This window comes from Sarcophilus harrisii, chromosome 2 (assembly GCF_902635505.1).
Source record: "Sarcophilus harrisii chromosome 2, mSarHar1.11, whole genome shotgun sequence".
Classification (NCBI taxonomy): Eukaryota; Metazoa; Chordata; class Mammalia; order Dasyuromorphia; family Dasyuridae; genus Sarcophilus; species Sarcophilus harrisii.
In genome coordinates, this window is record NC_045427.1 from 25,226,150 (window position 1) to 25,251,141 (window position 24,992).

The window sequence follows — 24,992 nt, forward strand, 5'->3', positions numbered from 1 at the left end:
AAAAATAAATTTAAGTTTATCTTTAGCTATTTCGTATTTTACATTCTCCCCTTGGATTCCATGCTCCTACCATTTCTACAGAATATCTATATCTTTCTGTTGTCTCGTTCCCTACATACCATCCTTTTTATCACATTTCCATGATGAATCTCTGCCTAGGAAGTATTGGAAAGTCTCCAGGCCTGGTTTCACTGTGTCACCTCTCTGCCAAAATTTTTTTGTCCCATGCCCATTTCAAGAGCACTCAGAAATATAATGATATAAACAATATTGTTATTTTAGGGCTCTTAAGTCTTTTTTCCCCCTCTATTTTCTCACTCCATTACTTAAGTTCCTATTATCATATTCTCAACTACTATCTCTCCTATCCTTATCAAAACTTGTCCCCAAAAGAAGTTTTGGCATTAGTCATTTATATCAATGAATCAATCAATCAATCAAAGTAGCCATTATGTTTCAGGCACTATGTTCAGATTGAGGATTTAAAAGTAGTATGAGACAACCCCTGTTCTCAAGAAGCTCCCAATCAATGGGAAACAAAACATGAAATTCAATATATACAAAGCAATCCATATACAGAATAAATAGAAAATAATTAAAAATAGAAGGCCGTAGAAGTAAGATAATTGGGAAAGTTTGTAAGTAAATAATGGGATTTTAATCCCTGGTTTAGTTAGAATTTAAGGACTTCAAGGAGGTCAGTAGGCAGAGAATGGGATGGAGAATATTGCAGGCATGGGAGACAGGAAAAAAATATCCTGGATTCAAGAAATGAACTGCCTTAAGTTAATGGGAGTAATATTCTCTCAATGATGGTTTCCATTTTAGATAACACTCTTATTAGAGAAAGAAAAGCATTATCTCTATTTGAAGGTATATCAAATATTAGCCAGAAATTCAGGAAATAATCTTAAATAGTGGGAACTTCCTGGTATGCTTGAGACAATGCTATATAGATGTGATTAATTAAAGTTAGTCTTGGGAGTTTTTGTTTTCATGTTACCCACATTGCCTATATTTTGCTGATGAATTTATCTGTGTGCATGCATTTCACAATGCAGGTATTATATGTTCAAACTGGATCTTTCTGGGTAAACACCCTAACATAAAGAAAGACATTAAAAATTGACAATGGTATTTTGGATATTTTTGAGGCAGTGTCTTATAAGGGAAAGAGAACTGGCTCCAATGCAAGAAAATTTAACTTGAGTGCTAGCTGTGATAATGATTATGAATTCTGAAGCAAAATATTTGACATCTGTAAGTCTTTATTTCCTCATCTATAAAATAATGATGATGATATTTCTTTTTCCATAATAGCTTTTTATTTTCAAAATAAATGCAAATATAGCTTTCCATAGCCACCCTTGCAAAACTTTATGTTCAAAATTTTTCTCCTTCCCTTCCTCCTTTCCCTCTCCCCTAGACATCAAGTAATGAATATGTTAAACACGTGCACTTCTTCTATACAGTTTTCTACATGCTGCACAAGAAAAATCTGCTCAAATAGGGACAAAATGAGAACGACAACAAAATGCAATCAAACAACAAAAAAGATGAAAAAAGAACTATTCTGTGATCCCCACTCAGTTCCCACAGTCCTCTCTCTGGATGCAGATGGCTCTCTCCATCACAAGACCATTGGAACTGGCCTGGATCATCTCATTGTTGAAAAGAGCAAATCCATCAAAGTTGATCATTACATAATCTAGTTGTTGCTGTGTACAATGTTTTCTTGGTTCTAATAACTCAGCATCAGTTCAGGTAAGTCTCTTCAGGCCTTTCTGAAATCATCTTGCTGATGTTTCTTATAGAATAATAATATTCCATTACATCCAAGCAATAACTTATTCAGTCATTCTTCAATTGATGGGCATCCATTAAGTTTCCAGTTCCTTGCTACTACAAAAAGGGCTGCTACAAACATGTTTGGTCCTTTTCTCTTTTTTGTACTCTCTTTGGGATACAGATCCAGAGACACTGCTCCATCAAAAGGTATATATAGTTGGATTGCCCTTTGGACAATTACTCTCCAAAATACTCTCCAGAGTGTTTGGATCAGTTCACAATTCTACCAACAATGTATTAGTGTTTTAGTTCTCGCACATTCCCTCCAACATTTATGTGATGCTATTTCAAATATGATAAAGAGTTTCATAAAACTTAAAGCTTATATAAAGGTGTTATTATTCACCTTATGTTATTACATTACATAATTATAGTAATTACTATAATAGTACTCAGCATGATGTTCTTTAGACCACTAAATGTGAAAGAATAATGACAGCATAGCCAAGTGGCTCAAAATTCCTATCTAAAATTCAATGAATATAATCTTAAATGGGTATTAGAGCGGCTTATTCTCTTTATTATCATCATAATCATCATTTTATATCATTGTATTTTTATTCCTTGAATGCATCATAGAGCCTGGGATACAGGACATATTTAATAAATGTTTGTTGAATTGCAGATTTGCAAGGAAAGCACTTTAGAAACCATAAAGCACTGTTCAGATATGGTTGCTATTGAGAACAGAGGTTCCTTTTAGTGTTCATTGATTTATTTCAGAGTTAAAATGTTTTGTTGTAATTTTAAGAATAATGTCTATTTTTGTCTTTGTAACCCTAGCACAGTCTCTTACAAAGAGTTAAGTGCTTATTCTGAGATTCTGTTCAATTCTGTGATATCCACTGCTTGGATTTAGTGGAGATAAAGTTTTAGGTCATAGAGCTGCTGAAGTTGTAAGGAGGAACTTACTAATTGTGTATTATAGCATAATGTTCAAGGGAAAATATCTAAGAGAAAATATGGTAGATTAGTGTCTTAAAAATAATGATTTTATTGATGTCGGGACTCATTTCAGAAGCATTTTGTACAGTAAATTTGCTTTCCTTTTATACAGGAAACTACACATAATCGCTGTGATTCACAGATATAGCCAGCTAAAACAGAAAAATGGGATAAGATGACCTTTGGAATTCTCTTCAAGGTGTAGGATGCATAGGACTTTCCTTTCTCATTACCCAGGATGTGTACACTAAAGATATTCCCTGCAGTTTGTTGTGGGCAATCTTCAGATCATAAGAATTTAACTCATTCAATTAGTATTTGTATTGTTTCCAAATGCCAATATTGGCCAGTTTTCACAGCTCTACATGAGACTCATGAGGACTATTACTGTTTCTCTTTCACAAAGGAAGGTAGTAATAAATCATATAACAAATGTTTAAAAGATAGATCAAAAGGTAGGCCTTCTTACATCAGATGGTTCATGTGGTGTTGTGTCCTGCTTTCTAGAGCCCCCAACTCGGAGAGATTAATTATACATTCCTTGTGGAGGTATACCTTCTTCCTAGTGGAGAAGTGATAATCCAGGACTCCTGAGGAGGGTGGGAAAATGGAGTCCATTTATTTCAAGGGCTTTCCCCTTTTTATAATGTAATAAAAAAACAACTCTGAGCATGTAGGGCCACATAAACAATTTGCTATTGTATGTAGTTTGCCACCTGGTATCACTCTTCCACGTGCTATCACTCTGCTTCAATCTCAACACAGGTTCTTATTGCCCCCTGACTTCTCAGGAAGGCCGAGAGCCCTTAGGGGAGATGGGAAGCCGAATCAGACATTGTCAGCAGGATCCCTCTGGGCTGAAGGGTCTTATACCCCACTGACTATGATCCTCTACAATGTGGGAGTTAAATGCTCAATTCTTTCAAAATTTTGGAATTTCTTTAAAAAGATGAAAGTTCTTCTTATCCCTTCTACCCCTCAGCAGGCCTAGGTAATTGAAGACCTAGAAAAGGAAATTCTCATCACCAAAACCCTTATGATTGTCAAGTAGCTCAATAATCAGAAACTAATAGGGTTTACTTAATGGAAATTATATAAAGAAGACATAATATCATCTACTTTTCTATGATACCCTGAAGAACACTGGGACTTGCTATAAACCATGTAACTGAAACACTCTCTCTCTCTCTCTCTGTCTCTCTCTGTTTCTCTCTCTCTTTTACACACACATACACATATACATGCATATATATGCAGAATTACATACACATAAACATGCACACATATATACATGCTTTACACACACACATATATACATACACATATGTGCATATGAAAATGTTCTCTTTGTGAACTTCATGAGTGTACAGACTGTGTTTTGTAATTAATTGTTTACCCTATTGCTTAGCACATTGCATAAACTAAGTGTTTAATAAAATATTCTATTCCTTACATATGAGGAAATAGACTGAGAGAGTTTGAAAGATTTATCCAAAATCATGCAGGTGGTAAGAGTAAGAAATAAAATTTGCACCAAGTTTTTCTTATTCCAAATTAATCTTTCCATTGTACCCTGCTGCCTTTTTTGAAAAATGTTGGTTGATTGAAATTGGATCATATTGAATGACATGCTTTTGAAGCAAGGAGCTGTGTTTTTGTCTTTCTTCTGTATCTCAAAGTGTCTGGTACATACTTGACTACGCTTTGCCCTCTTATTCTTTGCTGAGTCATGTGTCTTTCAGAGAGACAGGGAGATAGAGAGAGTGGATAAAGAGAGAGAGAAAGAGAAAGAAAGAAAGAAAGAGGCAGAAAGCCACAGAGACAGAGAGAGATACAGAGAGAATCATACAGAGACAGAGAGAGAGGGAGGGAGACAGAGAGAGAGAGAGAGAGAGACAGAGAGAGACAAAGAGAGAGACAGAGAGAGAGACAGAGAGACAGAGAGGCAGAAAACAGAACCAAGAACGAGGGGAAGGAGGTATGGGAATGCTGGACTAAACCTAATTGTTTCCTTGCTTCCTTCTCTGGTATCTGAGTCATTCAGCTTTAAATCAATCAGCTGGGGGTAATGTTCTTAGCTCAAGTTTTTTTTACCTCTCAATTCCACTTGACATCCTCAAGCATATGGGTAATTGCCAGAGTGTGAAGCTAAGTTGGGGATTCATTACTGGGGCTGGGAGACATGAAGTTAATCTGTCATAAATCCACAAGGAATTTCAATTTTCCTTTATCCTTCTCATACTTATCCCATATGCTTTTTCTTTCTGAAATGTGGAGAACAAATTTCCTGCACTTTCATTGGTGGGAACACTTAATGAGTATCCCATTATAGACAGAGAGCTCTTTTGTATGTGCACTAAGGACAAGGGGAGATGTTCGCTGATTGTTCAAGTTAGGGACTGGCAGAGAAAAGAAAGTCATTATCAACCCAAACCACATTTGTGCAACTTACATATGCACAAAGTTAATATGAACACTTAAACCCAAAATTGATTGTTCAAAAAATATACCTTTATCAAAGGTGTTTGCACAGAAAAGAAAAAAATAATATTGACTTAATCTAGCTCACAAATATGAGATGAAACTGAGCTGCAATTTAAATAAAAGTTGATGTGCAATATAGGTAAAATTATGGAATGCAATCTGGAAAAATAAAATAATGTAAATTCACTACCTCCTTTTTTTTTAGAATAAGTAATTGAATTTGACAGAAGTTAAATAATTATTTGCTAACCAACAAAGGCAACATGATGAAGGATTCCAAGCTAGTTCTTACCAAGTCCAAGAACAAAGATCTATCCACTAAGGCAGATAGCTGTCTCAGTGATATAGATCAGTTATATAGTATTTTCACATTAGCAAAACACTGTTTTCATTTAATATATTCTTCCCAGGAACGTTGCAAAGTGCAGGCTAAAATTCCCATTTTACGGAGGAGGAAGCCAAACTATAGTGGAGAGAACCATACTTTAGAGTTAGTAGTTCTAAGTTTAATTTTTAATTTTAACACTTACACTGAAGATATTCCCTGCTGTTTGTTAGGGGCAATCTTCAGAACATAAGAATTTAACTCATTCAATTAGTAGTTTTATTGTTCCCAATTGCCAATATTGGCCAATGTGCTGGTCAATGTGCTCTCAGACAAATTATTTAGCCCCTGTCAATATCAATTTCCTCTTCTGAAAAATGGAGATTTTTTTTCCATTTCCACTACTGATCTTCCAGTATTGTTATAAATATAAAATAAGATAATACTTTATTTTTTTCACTATTAAATGTAAACATACACAAACCTATATGTGTATATGTCTATATAGCTATCTGTCTCTATATCTATGTACATTTTTATCTAGAAAGTTCTACATTCTTACCCTCTCTCTGCAACTTTTCATTGATAAGGTAAGCAAATTGGTATAGATTATATATGTGAAGTCAGGTCAAAAAATATGTCCATATAAGCCATGATGCAAAAGAAAAAGAAAAGGAAGTATCTTAGTGTTTAGTTCTTAGATAACTTCTGCATATTTCCTAAGGTCAGTAGCATATATGATGACAGGATAAGTTTGAAAGTTGGCATCACGATGTCTGACCATCTGCAATTTCAGGATGTCCTTGGGATAATAAATATGACAGGATCCTGTTATTTACTATTTGACATAAGCCAGAGACTTAAGGTATAGAACCCCATGTGTCCCATTCCCTAGAACAAATAAATTCCTAAGTAATTGACACGTGTATTCTGTCTTATGTAACCTTATGGTACAAAAGTGCCTTGTATTGATCAATAAAGTGGACTCAGACTTGGCCTTGAACTCCTGTTTCCATCTTCTTCTCTTAAGTCTTTGCCTCCTTCAATCCTCATCCATGACAGAATTCCAGCTGATCCTGGGGTTCTCTTGACAACCAGAGAGAAACTCTACATAGATTGATTAAGATGACAGGAAAAGATAATGATAAATGTTGAAGGGGGAGAAACTGGTTCACTAATGCATTGTTGGTGGAATTGTGAAATAAACTAACTATTCTGGAGAGCAATATGGACCTATGTCCAAAGAGCTATAAAACTGTGTGTCCCTTTTGAAACATAGTGACATTTCTAGCATTGTAATTCAAGGAAAGAGGGAAAAGGATCCACATGTGCCAAAAAATATGTTTGTAGTAGCTCTTTATGTGGTAGCAAAGAATTGGAAAAGGAATAGATATCCATCAATTGGGGAAAAGCTGAATAAGTTGTGGTATATGGAGGTAATGAAATATTATTGTTCTATAAAAATAATGAATAGCTGATTTTTTAAAAGTCTATAAAGATTTACATGAACTGATGATAAGTGAAACAACTAGACCCAGAAATACATTGTAAACAGTACCAGAAAAAACGTGCAATGGTCAATTATGAAAGACTTGGTTCTTCTCAGTAGTTCAGTGAGCCAAAATAATACCTTTGGATAATAAACTTTGGACAGAAATGGCATCTCTTCCAAAAGTGAATTCTGTATCAACCTCCAAAACCAGCAGTTGCACTACTGAGGCATGATCCAATCTGTGCTTGGTCATGCCCATTCTGATCCCAGTGTGACAGATCTTTCTTGTCAACTTCCTAAGTTTTCTGGTCTGGACAATTGTTTTACTTTGATATTTTGTTGGTTGTCACGCCCAAATTCAAGTTGAGATGCCATTTTTCAAGAAAGCTGGAGAAGAATTTAGGAGAATCCAGGTGAGTTCCTTCCATACAACTCCATCTTGACTGTTATTTATTGTTTGTTTGTTTGTTTTTTGGAAGTGGTATTTTTAATTTTTGTTTAAATTCTATTTATTTATTTGTTTAATTAATTGATTATTTATTTATTTGTCTGTGTACTTTTTTGGAATCATCTTGGAAGAGAAAAATTGGAAGAAAAGGGAAAAAACACAGGAGAGAAAAAAGAGAAAAAAAGAGTGAATATGTCATGTCTTGATTTTCATTAAGTCTCTTTATTTATTTTTCTGGATCCAAATGGCATTTTCTATCCAAAGTTTATTGTGATTGTTTTTGATCACTGAACTACTGAGAAGAACCATGTCTTTCACAGTGGATCATTGCACATTATTGCTGTTATTGTGTATAATGTATTCTTGGTTCTGCTTTTTTCATTCAGAATATGTAAATCTCTCCAGGCCTTTCTAAAATCAGCTTGGTCATTATTTTTCATAAAATAATAATATTCCATGATGTCCAATTCTGATGGACCTGGCCATCTTCAGCAATGAGATGAACCAAATCAGTTCCAATGGAGCAGTAATGAACTGAACCAGCTACGCCCAGCGATGGAACTCTGGGAGATGACTAAAAACCATTACATTGAATTCCCAGTCCCTATATTTTTGCCCACCTGCATTTTTTATTTCCTTCACAGGCTAATTGTACAATATTTCAGAGTTCGACTCTTTTTGTACAGCAAAATAATGGTTTGGTCATGTATACTTATTGTGTATCTAATTTATATTTTAATATATTTAACATCTACTGGTCATCTTGCCATCTGGGGGAGAGTGTGAGGAGAAGGAGGGGAAAAATTGGAACAAGAGATTTGGCAATTGTCAATTCTGTAAAGTTACCCATACATATAACCTATAAATAAAAAAAGAAAAAAAAAACAATAATATTCCATTACCTTAATATATTATAACTTGTTTAGCCATTCCTCAATTGATAAGCATCTACCCCACTTTCCATTCTTTGCTACCTCAAAAAAGAGCTGCTTCAAACAGTTTTGCTCATATTTTCTTTTTTTTTATTATTTCCTTGGGATACAAACCCAGTAGTGACACTGCTGGACCAAAGGGTAGGCAGAATTTTTATAGCCCTTTGGGCATAGTTCCAAATTGCTTTCCAGAATGTTTGGATCACTTCACCATTCTACCAACAATGCATTAGTGTCCCAGTTTTTCCACATTGCCTCCAACATTTATCATGATCTTTTCCTGTTATGTTATCCAATCAGAAAGGTGTGAAGTGGTACCTCAGATTTGTTTTAATTTGCATTTTTCTAAATAATTGTATGTTACTATAGATGGCTTTAATTTCTTTGTCTGATAATTGTATGTTCTTATCCTTTGACCATTTATCAATTAGGGAATGACATATCCTTATAAATTTGTCATTTCTTTATATATTTTCAAATGAAACTTTTATTGGTTGTAAAAATTTCCCCCCAGATTTGTATTTTCCTTTTAAGCTTGTTTATGTTGGTTTTGTTTGTGCAAACCCTTTTTAATTTAATATGATCAAAATTATTTACTTTGACTTCCATAATGTTCTCTGGTTCTTCTTTGGTCATAAATTTCTTCCTTCTCAAAAAGTCTGATAGCAAAATATCCCTCTCTCTCCCAATTTGCTTATAGTTTCATCCTTTATGCCCAATCATGAACCCATTTTGATGTTATCTTGATATGGGGTATGAGATGTAGCTCTATGCTTAACTTTGTTTTGATATGCATGTCAAAACATTTGGCATTTATAAACTACTATACATATATAAGCTATTATGGTCATTCATGTATGGATTTATCATTATTAAATTTATTCACTCAATCATGGCACTAAAGTTGTTGTTGTCATTCTTTGTTCTTGAAAAAGACCAAAGTGATATCATTCTGTTAGAGTCGAGTTACAATTGGATGACTATGGCTGATCAAACAAGTATAAGGTCATACCTTTCACAGTTGGATAGAAATAGTTCCTGTGAACATTTGAGGTGGCTTCTCTAATTTTGTGCATTTTGTGTTTCTTCTCAGCTAATTCAACTCTTCTTTGCTCATAGAGCACATCCTCACTGATAAGAGCCCAGCCTGCTGGGTGATTCTGTGTCTGTGTCTCCCATGTCATACAATCAATTTTAAATTTCTTAAGAGAGACCTTGAGAGTGTCCTTGACATTAGGGTAATTATAAATGAAATGATTCTTTTAGGGAATTCAGTTTTCCCCTCATGGAAGGAACAAAGGACTTCATTGGTTTAAAGTGCTGTGATCTTTCTAAAGATTTTACATTTGAGCTTTAATGTCAATGTTATTTTTCATACCAGACCTGTGATTTCCATTGAAACGGAATGTTCAGGGAAGAAATTCATTCTATCGAGCAACTTGTATCTGTTCTTTTGTTTTTAAAATCTTAGAGAATTAACTCAAGATATTGAATGTAAGGAACTGTCTAAGGTCTCAAATTCATTCCATGTATCACAAACTGGTTTTGAACTGAGGTGATAATATCATAAATTTAGATTTAGGAGGGATGCTCAAAGCCATTCAGTTCAACTCTTTTATTTTAAAAAGGATGAAAATGACATAAGATTTGAGTTAAAACACCTGATTGAGGGTCAGAAAAATAGTACCTAGAAGAGCTAGAATTTGAATCCTGGCTTTCTAATTCAAGATCAAATATAATTTCTATTGTGTCTCACCACTAAGCTATGCTTTTACTCAGCAGTTTTATCAGCTATAAAAAAGAGAGTTTAAATAAATGACCTCTAAGGTCCTTTCCAGCTAGGGAGCCATGAACCTAAGACTATTACATATAATTGCAAAAGAGAGAAGGGAAAAAAGCTAAATATCTTATAATAGGAGAATGGTTGAATAAGTGTTGGTACATTAATGAAATTCTATTAGGCAGCTTGGTGCAATGAGAAAAAAAAAAAGAAACTAACTGACAGAATTGAAAGTAAAGAACAAAAAGTACTTGAATAATGAGGAATCATGAGAGAAAGAGAATAAACATGATTAAAAACAAATCTTATGGAAACTTGAGAGTTAAAGTTGTCTAAAAGATTTTCTTTTGGAGACAGTAGTATTTATGACTTTATTAATGTTGTCAAGTCTTCATATGGAAATTCTTCTTTGCCAAATTATTTCCTATTGTCAACAAGAGCTCTTAGCATTTAATAAATATTTAGAGAACTAGGATGGTCAGTCCAACATTTCTTGGATGGTTGTGCTTTGTGCTTGAAGAAGACCAAAATGACATTAATATGTCAGGATCATCATACAGTGTATCTGACTATGATTGATCAGATCAAATAAATTGGGAAAACTCTATCCAAATTGGGCACAAATACTTCATGTTAACCTTAGGAATAGAGGTGTGTCTAAATATATGCATCTCTTATTTCTTTTCAGCAATTGTAATTCTGATTTGGTCATAGAACATTATATCTTCTTTGATACTGATAGGCCATGCTGGAAAGTCCTGTATCAGTGTTTCACATGGCTCATACTAAATTTTAAAGATTTTCGGACACTTTGAAGATGTCTTTGCATTATTTCTGACTTCTTTGTGAGTACTTACCTTATGTGAGTTCTCCACAAAAACAATATTTTAAGGGAATGTGTATTTGAAATTTGCGCCATCAGACCACTGGAACTTCACTCTCCCTAGTAGAGGCAGTTCAGCTTGAGAAAAAACCTTGTGTCTGCTACTTTGTCTTACCAGGTAAACTCCAGAATATTTCTAAGACTATTCAAATGGAAGCAACAACTGGGACGATACTGTTATCGAGGCTTCACAGGTACACAACAATGAAGTAAGCATAAAGGCTCTGTAGACATTTAGTTTGGTACTGAATCTAATACCTCTTCCACACTTTCCTTTGTAGCCTTCCAAATAATGAGCTAGCTCTGGCAAAGTGTGTCTCAATCTCATCGTCTGTGTCTATATTCCTGGAAGTATATTGCCAAGGTAAGGGAATTTATCCACTTACACTCATCATTCATCATTTATCCATTTTCTGAAACCAATGGTTCCATATATGAATGGTTTGTTATTGGCTGGTGCAGAGCTTCCACTTTCTTGGTGTTGGTTATCAGGCCACAATTAGCAAAAACAGCAGATTTTCTTTTTCCAAATAGGCATCAACTATCCTTTAACTTTAATCTTGGTTTGTAATATTTTTCAAGTTAAATAATCTAGCATCAGGTACTAACTGACCTTAATGTCATTTTTATCATTATTGAAGACATTTGACAATTTGATAAAAATATCATGCTAAAAAATAGAGGAGCAACCACAGAGTCTGACTTTCCTCCATTAGTGGCTAGAAAAGTAATGGCTATGTGATGCTGAATAAGCTACTTAAACCCATTCAACTATGTTTTATCATTTGTAAAATGAGCTGGAGATAGAAATGGCAAACCGCTCCAATACCTTTGTCAAGAGAATCCCAATAAGGTCACAAAGAGTTGGAAATGACTAGACAAAAGAAACAAAGAATAAAAAACATGTTGATGTTTCTGATTTCTGGCACATAAAAGACACTAAATGGTTTCCTTTCTTCCCTGTATGAAGTAACACATACTGCAGTTTGAATGATTTGTGCAGGGGGAAAAATAATTAATAAAAGCCTAAGGCAAGATTTGATCTCTGGTTTTCCTATCTTCTCTAAGTGTGCTGCTCCATGGAGTACTAGAGACAGGCTGAAAGAGGCATCCTCAGTCTATGACTTATTAAATCACTTAAAAGCTTCTGCTGGTTTACCCATCTCACTGGCCCATCTCATTCTTTCCAACTACTATTTACACATGAAGTTAACTCCTCTATGTTGGTTACCTTACATTCCTCCACATTTCCCAGGAAGTGATATTAATAGGGTCTTGTGTTGTTGTTCTTGGATTGTTTGTTTGTTTGTTTTTTGAAAGGTGTTCTTTTTCAACTTGGGCAATTCTTCAGGCTCTGAAGTCTCTTTAAGCTTTCAATCTCTGATTTTCTTGATCAGGATCAAGTATGGCAGGAGTTCAGTTTTCTTCTAGGGGTGATGCATTAGGTCACCCCCTGCTCCTTCATTTAATAAACTGCCACTTTCCTGTTGGATCAAATACAAAGTACTCCCTGCCTTTAGAGACCTCACAATCAAACTTCAGCCGGTTGTTTTTTTTTTTTTTAATTTTGTCAATTCAGATTTTTCTGCTTGCTGTTTCTTTCCATTTCTCATTCCTGCCTCTTTCCATAGGCTGATCCCTTTCCTAGAATGCATTTCTTCCTCAACTGCTCCTTATAAAATTTTAATTTACCTACAGACAACTGCTGATCACCGAGCTCGTAGTGACTCCCCCAAAATTTATATTAATTTAATTATAGTTTATTTTTGCTTCTCTTTGTACATATTGTCATTCTAATGAATATAAAATCAATGAGGGTGGGGATTATTTTGCCAATATATCTTTATTCTCAAAAATGGCAATTTCTGGCATATATTTAGCACTTAATAAATGTTAATGAAATGACTGGTGAAACTTAACCTTCCCCAAGCTCTCCGCAGTGTCCCAAGACACTCATTTTTCAAGGGCTGTCTAAATAGTCCTACCTTCTCTGAGGAATTCTGCTCGAGTAGTCAACATAGATTGAAATTTCTATTCTGTGCTAGACATTGTGGATACAAATGCAAAGACAGAAAATTCCTACTCATGGAATCATCCATCTAGATCTGAGAGGGAACTTGGAAGTCCTCAGGCAAAACCCCTTCATTTTACACATGAGCAAACTAAGGTGCAGAGTGGCTGAGCCTTGACAGGGTTGTGTAGCTAATAAGTGTGTGAGTGGGGATTTTATTGGTGGTCTTCTTGAATAATTTTTCAGCGTTCTAACCAATGCTCCATGCTTCCTCTAAAGAACTTCAATTCTTTTCTCAGAAAACAAATCAAAAACTTGTTTCCAACTACTTGTTCTTTCAAAAAGGAATTAGTAAACTAATTGACACTATTCAATTCAATTCAAATCTATAGAATTCCTAATATATGCATGGAGTTATACTAAGCACAAAGGAAAAAAAAATGGAGAAAAAAACACAGAGACAGACATAAAGACAACAAGGGAGAGTGACAGATAGAGAAAGAGTCAGAGACAAACATAGAGACAGAGACAAATAGTCATAGACAAAGAGACAGAGAGATAGAAAGAAGCACACAGAGAGAAAAAGATGAAGTAACAGAGACACAGAGATAAAGAGACAGAGATATAGAATCATAGAGACAGACATAGAAAAAGAGACAGACAGACACAGAGACAGAAACAAAGGTAGAGAGACAGAGAAAGATAGAAACAGAGACAGAGTGAAAAAGAGAAAAAGAGATAGACGGATACAGAGACAGAGATAGAGACAAAAAGAGAAAGGGAACCAGAGCCAGAGAGACTGAGAGACAGAAAAAGATAGAGAGACAGAGACAGAGAAAGACAGAGGCAGAGGCAGAGACTAATAGAGGCAGAAATAGAAATACAGAGAGAGACAGAGGCAGAGACAGACAAGAGAGAGAGAGATTTGTTCCTTAAGTATGCTGCATTGTACTAAAGACATAGTCAAGCATAAAGAGCTGACTCCAGCTACTTAATCCCAGTTCTTCCAGATAGGAGAGATTATGTCATGAGCATATAATGAGAGAAGCAATTCCGTGGGTCACAGAGCTTTGATCCTAGTCTCAAAGAATATAGCATACAGTGAAATGAGATTTGGAAAGACTTGTTTCAGATCACAACAAATTCTCTGTGATTTGGGAAAAGTGACTTCATTTATTTGTTTATTTATTTTTATTTTTTTAATTTAAATTATTTCATTTATTTTTATTTATTAATTATTAATCATTTTATTATTAAAAAAAGACATGTTGAACTTGATCATCTCTATGGTGATATGTGTGTATTGCATTCCTGTATGTATGTATCAATATGTACATACATACACAATGTAAATGCACACATATGTACATACTTGTATATGTATATACACCAACAATATATACATGTTTATATGTATGTACACATACTGTGGGCCTCTGTACTTTAACACAGCTTACACATAAGCCACTGACAGCAGGAGAATTGGGGACAAGGTTAGAGGATAGTACTGATTAATTCACAAATGAATATTTAAGTCAAGTAGTAATTAACTTGATTTTTCCCTTTAACCTGTAATTGAAGGGTATTTATCCTTCTCCCCCCATTCCATTATCAATATAAAAAATAATTCTGCAAATTAGTAAGAAATTATTTCAGGAGAGACTAATCTGAGTATCTATTAAGTCTGTCACTCTGTTAACTGGAATAATAATGATAGAATGTCAGGATTAGGTTGTGAGGGTGGTGGTTAATAAACTCAGTGTTTGTTAATCAAGTAAGTGTAGCAAAACACTAAAATCTTGTACTGTGACTATGGACTACAAAGTGAATAGGAAGAAAAGAAAATGATATAGAGAAACAGGGGCTCTAACAAACATTGGAGAAGTGGCTGGTATAAGTGAGTGAAACCCAGGGCTAGGCAGTCCATAATGACAGCCATATTTTTTTTAATGTCCTAACCCACTGGTCTGTAACTTAGTCTAGTTAGTAGTGATCAGAAAGAACTTTTATCTCCAGTCTGGTCACTGTCAGTGGTCTCAGTTCACTTCTTCCAAGCCAAGGGATATAATCAGAGTTGACACAAATTTCAAGTCTGGCAAGTGGTCTTGGCTAAATGGTCAAGTTCAAGGGACTTGAGAGACGAGTCAAGAAGACAGAAACCTTGTAGGCTAATTTTCTAGACTTATTGGTGATAGATGGAAAATTCTAGCACTCAGGAATTTGTCTATGGTTCTAGAAAGAGTAGCTCAATCATTCAATCAATCCAAAATATCTGTTAAGCAAAAACTATGTGTCAGGTACCATACAAAGATTCAAAAAAGGCAAAAGCAGTCCCTGCCCTCAAAGATCATAGATTCTCATAAAGGAAATGATATCTATGTAACTGGTAAATACAAAAAATATACATAGTAGATGAAAGGTGATTTTGCAACAGCATATCCTGTTAACAGGTAGAAAAAGCTTTTTAAAAGCATAACTGGAGAATAAGATGACCCAGCCAGTTAAGGTGTTGATTTTATATGAACACCAATATGGGCTTATGCATATAAACTGATCCCCTAATAGAATACGAACTTCTTGAGCACGTGTTGTCTTTGCATCTCTAGGGCAATGATACATACACAAAGCAGGCATTCACTTGATTTTGGTTTAATTAAAAGAAAAGTATATCTTCACAGCATATAAAGAGGTGGGGGGGTCAAACAACTAGGGATGATTAAAAGTTTTGAAGAGATGCTATTTGAGAATATTTAATTCAATAAATATTTATTTGATCTTAACCTGAATTTAAAAAGGCAAAAGCCTCAAGAACAAGGTGGTGATGGTTCCTTTGTACTCTTCAGTTTTATCTAGAGCATTGAATTCAATTTGGGGAACCACAATGAATGAGGGACACTAGTAGAACGAAGAGTGTGGGGAAAGGGTAACAAGGATGATGACAGGATTTGAAGACCATTTGAAGTTACTGGAGATGTTTTACCTAGAGGAGAGAACACTTGGGATGAGAGGAAGCAAGATATTTACCTTTAAGTATTTGAAAGTCTGAGCCAAGAAAGTTGAAACTGACTTATTTTTAACCCAAGTGTAAAATCAAGAGCAAAAAGTGACGATCATAGAGGGTTAATTTTAGACTTGATTTGAGGAAAACTTCAACAACTGCTGCTCTATATGCTGACTGTCCTATCTACAAACATCTATATAAGCATTATCTAGGCACAGAGTGAAGCCATTACTATTATTATTATTATTATTATTTGCTGAGGCATTTGGGGTTAAATGACTTGCCCGGGGTCACCCAGCCAAAACATGTTAAGTGTCTTGAGGCCAGATTTGAACTCAGGTCCTCTTGATTCCAGGACTGGTGCTCTATCCACTACAACTGCTCCAAAGCCATCATTTTTGATGAACCATTATTTTATTCATAGGGAGCAAGAAGATATTTAACAATAGTTCACATCTTTTCAGTAGAAATATTTTACTAGAGGTTTTTTTTTTTGCTTCTTTTGTGTGTTTTTAATAGTGAGGTATACTGTAACATTACTAATTATGAAAAAAAAAACTAAGAATGAACATCTCCCAGGGGTATTGAAAAGACATATGTCAAAAAGAAGACTTTAAAATTGGTCAAGCACTTTTCCTCAATAAACTGTGTAATCAATACAAATATTAGTGTTATTTTCACAGCTGAAGAAACTGGGTATAAAAATTTTCAACTGACTTCCCCATGATCATATAGTTATTAAAAATCAGGACTCAGATTCGATATAGGTATTTTGACATCATTTTTCTTATTATATCACACTACCTAGACATATGGGTTGAATCAGAATCCTTGTCTTGATTTTAGCTTTCTACAAAACCATAGTGTCACAGAAAAGGTCTTTATTAGAAATCAGAGGAACCAAGTGGCTATTCATTTCTTTTTAGTTTTTTTCTGAAATTAGATTTTATTATTTCATCAAATTTCTAAGCACACTGATCACTCATGAACTTAGTGCATTGCACTTCAAGATGGAAGTTTTAAAGTGCTTTATTACTAATGTGGAGCAGCCAGATGGTACAGTGGGTAGACCACAGGGATTATTGGGTTCTACCCACTTATTGACTTATCTTTATGAGTTCAAATCCTATCTCAGATAATTACTAGCCATCTGATCCCTGGTTCAATCACTTTACACTTATCAACTTAATTTCTCATATGTAAAATGAACTAGAGATGGAAATGGCAAAGTACTCTATTATCTTTGCCAAGAAAACCCGAAAACTGGGGCAAAAAGATCCAGACACACTGGCCAACAAAAATATTCTTCCATCCTTAGGGAGACTAATGACATTAAATATCTTGAGGTTTGCTAATATTTGTCCCATTTAATTAAGACAATGAAATGACTTTGGTTCTAAGATGGTTCAAAACTCCCAAGCTCAAGTTAACTATCAGCTTCAGCCACCCCAGTATCAGATTTTTGGCGTGCACCAACAACTTGAAAATAATCTCCAATTGGAGTATTCATATATCATAATTGCACAAACATAGAGTTACAAGTAGGGTGAGGGCGTCTCTCAGATTGGCTAAGATGAAAGGAAAAGATAATGACAAATGTTGGAGGGGATGCAGGAAAATTGAGACACTAATACATGCCTAAAGGACCATCAAACTGTGTATACCCTTTGATCCAGCGGATTTCTGATGGACCTGTATCCCAAAGAGATCTTAAAGGAGGGAAAAGGGCCCACATGTGCAAAAATGTTTGTGGCAGTCCTTTTTGTAGGGGCAAGAAACTGGAAACTGAGTGGATGCCCATCAGTGGGGAGTGGCTGAAAAAGTTATGATATATGAATGTTATGAAATATTATTGTTCTATTAAAAATGAACATCAGAATGATGTCAGAGAGGCCTGGAGAGACATACATGAACTGATGTTAAGTAAAGTGAGCAGAACCAGGAGAGCCATTGCACATTGCAACAAGACTATACAATAATCAGTTCTGATGGATGAAACCCTTCTCAACAAAGAGATGATTTAGGCCAGTTCCAATGATGTTATGATGAAGGCAGCCATCCACACCCAGAAAGAGGTCTGTTGAAAAGGCAAATCTTTTCATATACTCCTTATCCAGAGGGATATAATAGAAACAATCCTTAATATCTATGACCCAAAGAGGCCATTCTCTAGGCAACTGAGTAGGAGATGGAAGTCCAGGCTGAAGAGTTCCCATAGTTTCCATCTGTTCATTCACTTTTCTTAAATCCGTTAACATCCTCCATTTTCCAGATTTCTTTTCACAACAAACACTGGGAATTCCAAGGACTTAGAGAAGGTTTTAAGTGTCCTTGGTCAAGCTGTTCCTGTACTATATCTAATAAGGCCTGAATTTTATCTTTACTTAAGGGCCACTGCTCTATCCACACTGGTGTATCAGTTTTCCATTGGATAGGAACAGGTAAAAGTGTTGGCAGGCCTTCAACAGCAGCCCTGCTTAAAAAACCGAAGTACTCATTTTAATCCTAATTGCTGTAAAACGTCTCTTCCCCACAGATTGATGAGGATTTTTCAACTATAAAAGGAGTAAAACTCCTGTTTTGCCTTCAAAAGTCCATCTCATAGGGGCAGCACTAACTTCAGCTAGCTATTGATCCTCCTACACCAGACATGTAGGTGTCTGCTTTAATCTTTGGCCAGTGACTGGGCCAGCTGGCACCTCTAATGACCGTCCGATCTGCACCAGTGTCTACCAATCCTTCCAATGGAAGGCCATTTATATAGATTGTGAGCATAGGTCGGTCAGTTGTTACAGCTGCTGTCCAGTAAATTGCTGGATTTTGTGATCTGGAATCAGAATCTGGGTGACTATCACCAGGCTGCTTATTAGGATTCTGTATGAGTAAACCTGATGCTACTATTTCTCCTGGGTGATAAGTCACACATTGTCTGCCTGTATTGGTGACTGGGATATTATCTACACATCCCCAGTTTCCCACATCAGTATGTGGATGGACACTGTTTTGTACGTACTCTCAGGAGGTAAAATGGTCAAGCCTACTGTGCCTGGAGGCAAGGGATCCATAGTCTGAGAGGAACAGATTTCACCTCTCAGGGGGTATCTCAGTTGTCTCAGCTGTATACAACTCTATTCTCCTAATTGTAATCCCTTTCTTCCATCAGGTTGCTTCCTGGCTGATTGATTGTGTAATCCCTTTCTGCCATCATATGGCTTCTTGGCTGATTGGTCATATTGGGGTATTGGCCGTCTAGGCACTCTCTGGGTGCACCATTGGCTGCCATCATGCCCCAAGTGTTTTCCTGGGGCCCTGGGGCTGGGCCCTCATCCCTTTCCTGAACCTGTCTACATTCTGAGGCCCAATGGAAGCCTCTGTTGCATTTTGGACATGGGATACTGGGTCTTGTTCTCCCACCCTGCTTTCTCACTCTGCCTCTATACCAACATTGAGCTTTCAGATGCCCTACTTTACCACACTGAAAGCATTGACGTGTCTCTCTAGAAGTCCCTTGCTGGAAGGGACCCTGTCTACCCATATTGGGATCTTGGGAAGTCTGCATCATAGTCTGGCTATAAAAGGCATTTGTGCCCACTGTGGCACAGCGTCTTATGAACTCCTCTAAAGGAGCATCCTTGGGCAGTCCTAGTATAATCCTTCTGCACACCTCATTAGCATTTTCCTTAGCAAGTTGCCTTATTAAAACATCTGTTGATGGATTTTCCCCATTAGTTCTTGTGATAGCAGTCTGCAAACGTCCCACAAAGTCAGCAAAGGGCTCATCTGGCCCTTGCATTATTTTTGTGAAGGCCTCACCTTTATCATTTTTATTGTGAATCGAGATCCACGCTTTGATAGCATTAGCAGCAATTTGCTCATATGCTGCTACTGAATAATTAACCTGTGCTGTGACGTCTGCATATGGACCTATACCTTGTAGTAGGTCATAGGTGATCGCAGCATGAACAGCATTTTGACTATTTTGTTGGGCTTGTATCCTACAGAGCTCACTATATTCAGAAAGCCACATGTAATTTTGTCCAGGTTCTAGGCATACTCTTGCTATAGATTTTCAGTCATCAGGAGTCAAGACTTTGAAAGCCAAATTCTGTAACAGCATCTTAACATAAGCTGATGTAGCCCCATAATTAGTGCAGGCCTTTTTAAGATCTTTAATGATTTCTACTTTAAAAGGAGCATATCTTCGACTTTGTTGACCTGAGGCATTAGACTGGGAAATTACAGGAAACATAAGTGGTTGAAGCTCCCGGATGTCCACACCCTTTTCTTTGGCCTTCATTAAGCCCTCTTGAAGCCTGCTCAAGGTTGGTCCCCTCACTGCCCCCCCCACTGCCCCTCCTCCCTCCATCCCCGAGGGTGGAGTTGGTGGAGGAGAGTCAATCACTTGCTCCTGGGGTGGGGCTGGAACCCCCTCCTGAGGGAAAGGTCACCACCCCCTTGCTCACTTAAGTCTCCATGCCCTGTGGGGATATGGTCATTAATCTCTTCATTGTCTTCCTCCTTAATATCATGGCTAATTTGAGGAGGAGTGGAAGGAGCCAAGGGTTTTTTCTTTCTTCTAGGGATTCTTAGTGCTAACTGAAATACATTGTATAAATAAAATGCCTCCATGGAAATTGAATGAGGACCATATTCTCTGAAATGTATGAACATCTCTTGTCCAACCCGGGACCAGTTATCTCGAGAGATTTGCTCCTCCTCTACGATCCAAGGGGAGATGCAGTTTAATATACCCACAAATCTCGCTATCTGTTCCCAAGTTATAAGTAACCCATGTATTTCTGTCAGCTTAATCATGCTTTCCATAGCACCACTCTTGGGTGGGGTTGGGGGCGGGGATGAAGAGTCTTTAGCTAGCATTTGTCCCATTTTAGCCAAAAAAAAAAAAATTACTGGTTTAGTTTTTAAGAAAATAAGTTCCTTATTTGTCTATTAACAATACTCACCCAAGTTCCTGGTCACCGGAGACTTCTTCAGTCCTTGGTGCCCCACGTTGGGCGCCAAATGTGAAGATCGTGTATTTTTAAATCAACAGGAGTCAGGAATTCAGGTTAGGGAAAATCGTCAGTCTTTATTCTCAGTGAAGAAGGATCGGAGGTGGAAGAGAATCGGCAATAGCAATGTGTGCAGCTGAGTCAAGAAGCTAGCTCGACCAGCAGCCACACAACCAGCAGCTCGGAGTCTCGAACCCAGCCCAATCTCCCCCCACTTGTCTTTCTCGCTCTCTCTCTGCCTCCACCCACCAAAATCGTCATTTCCTATACAACACATCAGGACTTGCAGGGAGAGTGGGCAGGGACCATTCTTTATCCAATCATGTATATTAATAGAGTACAGCCCAATTACTATCTAGCCTCATGTACTTGGGACCTCAGTGCATCAGCTCAAACCTCAGCCCATTACAGTCTGTGAGGACTCAATGTGGACCAAAACATTGTATTTTCTTTATTTTATTTTCAAAACATATGCAAGGATAGTTTTTCAACAATGATCCTTGCAAAACCTTGTGCTCCAATTTTTCCCCTTTCCCCCACCCCCTTCCCTAAATGGCAAGTAATCTAATATATGTTAAACATGGTAAATATATGTTAATCCAATATAGGCATACATATTTTTATATTATCTTCTTGTCCAAGAAAAATCAAATCAAAAAGGGAAAAAATGAGAAGGAAAATAAAATTCAAGCAAACAACAAAAGAAGTGAAAATGCTATGTTATGATCTACCGTCAGTTCCCACAGTCCTCTCTCTGTGTGTGGATGGCTCTTAACATCTCAAAATCATTGGAAATGACCTGAATCATCTCATTGTTGGGAAGAGCCACATCCATAAGAATAGATCATCCTATAATCTTGCTATTGCCATGTACAATGATCTTCTGGTTCTGCTCACTTCAGTTATCATCAGTTCCTTTAAGTGTCCAGGGATCTCTGAAATCATCCTACTGGTTTTTCTTACAGAACAATAGTATTCCATATCATTCATATACCATAATCTATTCAGCCATTCTCCAACTGATGAGCATCCACTAAGTTTCCAGCTTCTTGCATTATAAAAAAAGCTGCTACAAATATTTTTGTAGATGTGGGTCCCTTTTCCTCCTTTAAAATCTCTTTGGGATAGAAACCCAGTAGAAACACTGCTGGATCACAAGGTATTCACAGTTTGATAACTTTTTGAGCATAGTTCCAACTTACTCTCCAGAATGGTTGAATCAGTTCACAACTCCACCAATTATATCTTAGTGTCCCAGTTTTCCTACATCCCCTCCAACATTTACCATTATCTTTTCCTGTCGTCTTAGCCAATCTGAGAGGTGTGTAGTGGTACCTCAGAGTAGTCTTAATTTGGATTTCTCTGGTCAATAGTGAAACCTTTCATACGATTAGAATGGTTTCAATATTTTCATCTGGAAATTGTCTCTTCATATCCTTTGACCATTTATCATTTGGAGAATGACTTGAATTCTTATAAATTTGAGTCAATTCTCCAAATATTTTAGAAATGAGACCTTTGTCAGGACCTTTGGGTGTAAAAATGTTTCCCCAATTTATTGCTTCCCTTCTCATTTTATCTGCATTAGTTTTGCACAACACACTATTTTTCTTTTTTGTTGTTGTTTGCTTACATTTTATTTTCTTTCTCATTTTCCCTTTTTGATTTGATATTTCTTGTGTAGCATGATAATTGTGGAAATTTGTATAAAAGAATTGCACACATTTTCTATATATTGGATTACTTGCCATCTAGGGGAACAGGTGGGGGGAAGGGAGGGAAGAAAATTTGTAATGCAAGGTTTTACAAGAGTGAATATTGAAAATTATTCATCCATACATTTTGAAAATCAAAAGCTTTAATAAAAAAAGAAACAACAAAAAAACGAATTTAAGCTTCTTAAGGGCAAAAATATTAAGTAGGATGAGGGGAACTGTGTTATTTCATGGTAAAGATTTTAAAGGGCTCTAATGGTGCTTTACTACCCTTTAGTGTCTTAGGAAATTAAAAGAGAAAGAGAGACACACACAGAGAGACAGAGAGATATTAGTTGCAGAATGAATCTACTATATTGCTACTTAGAGGGTACATTCTTTCTTGGAATCTACTGCATTTGTTTTCATATTTGTTACTACTCTTCAACAAATAAAATCAAGCTATGTGCTATTTGATCAAAATGCCAAAAGTAATGATTTTATAACTACATATTTATAATCATACAAATAAAAATAATTATATAACTATATATGACTATCTAATTATATTGTGGGAATTAAAATTGCTCCAGCCACAATAAAACAAAGTTCTTAGTCAATGACACTTTTTTTGCATTCTTTTTTATTTGTAATAACTTTTTTATTTTTCAAAATATTTGCAAAGATAGTTTTCAACATTCGCCCTTGCATAACCTTGTGTTCCAAATTTTTCTCCCTCCCTTCTTCCCTCTCCCCATCCCTAGGGAACAAAAAATCCAGTATAGGTAATATGTCCAATTCTTGTAAACATATTATGACATTTATCATGCTGCACAAGAAAAATCAGATCAAAAATTATAGAGGGCTAAAATGCTTGAGTCATTGCACTGAGGTTGGTTCATGCACTTAGGACTAATTACTGATTGGACAATACTCTATGCGCATGTGCTTGGGGAATGGCCCTTCCCACTATTCTGTGCTGGCTCAATAATTGGTGTATACAGAGAATTGTAGGAGGGACTGGGGGTGGTGGTGAAGTAAGACTCTGGCTAGTCTTTGGTGGCAGATAAGGAAAAAGGAGGTCACAGAGATTCTGCTTCCATCCTGTTCACTTCTATCCCTAAAGACCAAGAATAAAGACTAAGGACTTTTGCTTATCCTGACTCTGGCTGATTCTAAGGTATGTAGGGGTGCTAGCATGGTCATCACTAAAAGGTAAAAATGAGAGAAAAAAATAATGAGGAAGCAAATAACAACAACTACAACAAAAAGTTGAAAATAATATGTTGAGATCTACACTCAGTCCTCTCTCTGGGTGCAGATGGCTCTCTTCATCACAAGATCATTGAAGATGGCTTGAATCACCTCGCTGTTGAAAACAGCCAATTCCATCATTTGGATGCCATCCATAATCTTGTTGTTGTTGTGTACATGTTCTTTTGCTTCTACTTACTTCACTTAACATTAATTCAGATAAGTCTCCCCAGGCCTTTCTGAAATCATACTCCTGATAGTTTTTATAGAACAGTAATATTCCATTATGTTCATATACTGTAACTTATTCAACCATTCTCCAACAATGGGCATCTACTCAGTTTCCAGTTTCTTGCCACTACAAAAAGAGCTGCTAAAAATATTTTTGCTGATGTGGATCCTTTTCTGTTTTGCATAATCTCTTTTGGATATAGCAGATACACTGCTGGATCAAAGGATATGCACAGTTTGATAACCTTTGATAGTTTCAAATTATTCTCCACAATGGTTACATCAGTTCACAAGTCTACTAGCAAAGTAGTAGTGCCCCAGTTTTTCCACATCCCTTCCAACATTTATCACTGATTTTACCTGTCCTCTGAGACAATTTGAGAAGTGTGAAGTGATACCTAAGAGTTTTATTCGTTTATATTTCTTTGATCAAAAGTGATTTAGAGTATTTTTTTCACACGACCAGAAATGGCTTTAATTTCTGTGTCTGGAAATTGTCTGTTCATATCATTTTATCATTTATCAATTGGAGAATGACTTGTATGTTTATAAATTTGAGTCAATTTTGTATATATTTTAGAAATGAGGCCTTTATCAGAACCCTTGAATGTAATTCCCCACCCCTAGTTTTGTGCTTTCCTCTAATATTGGC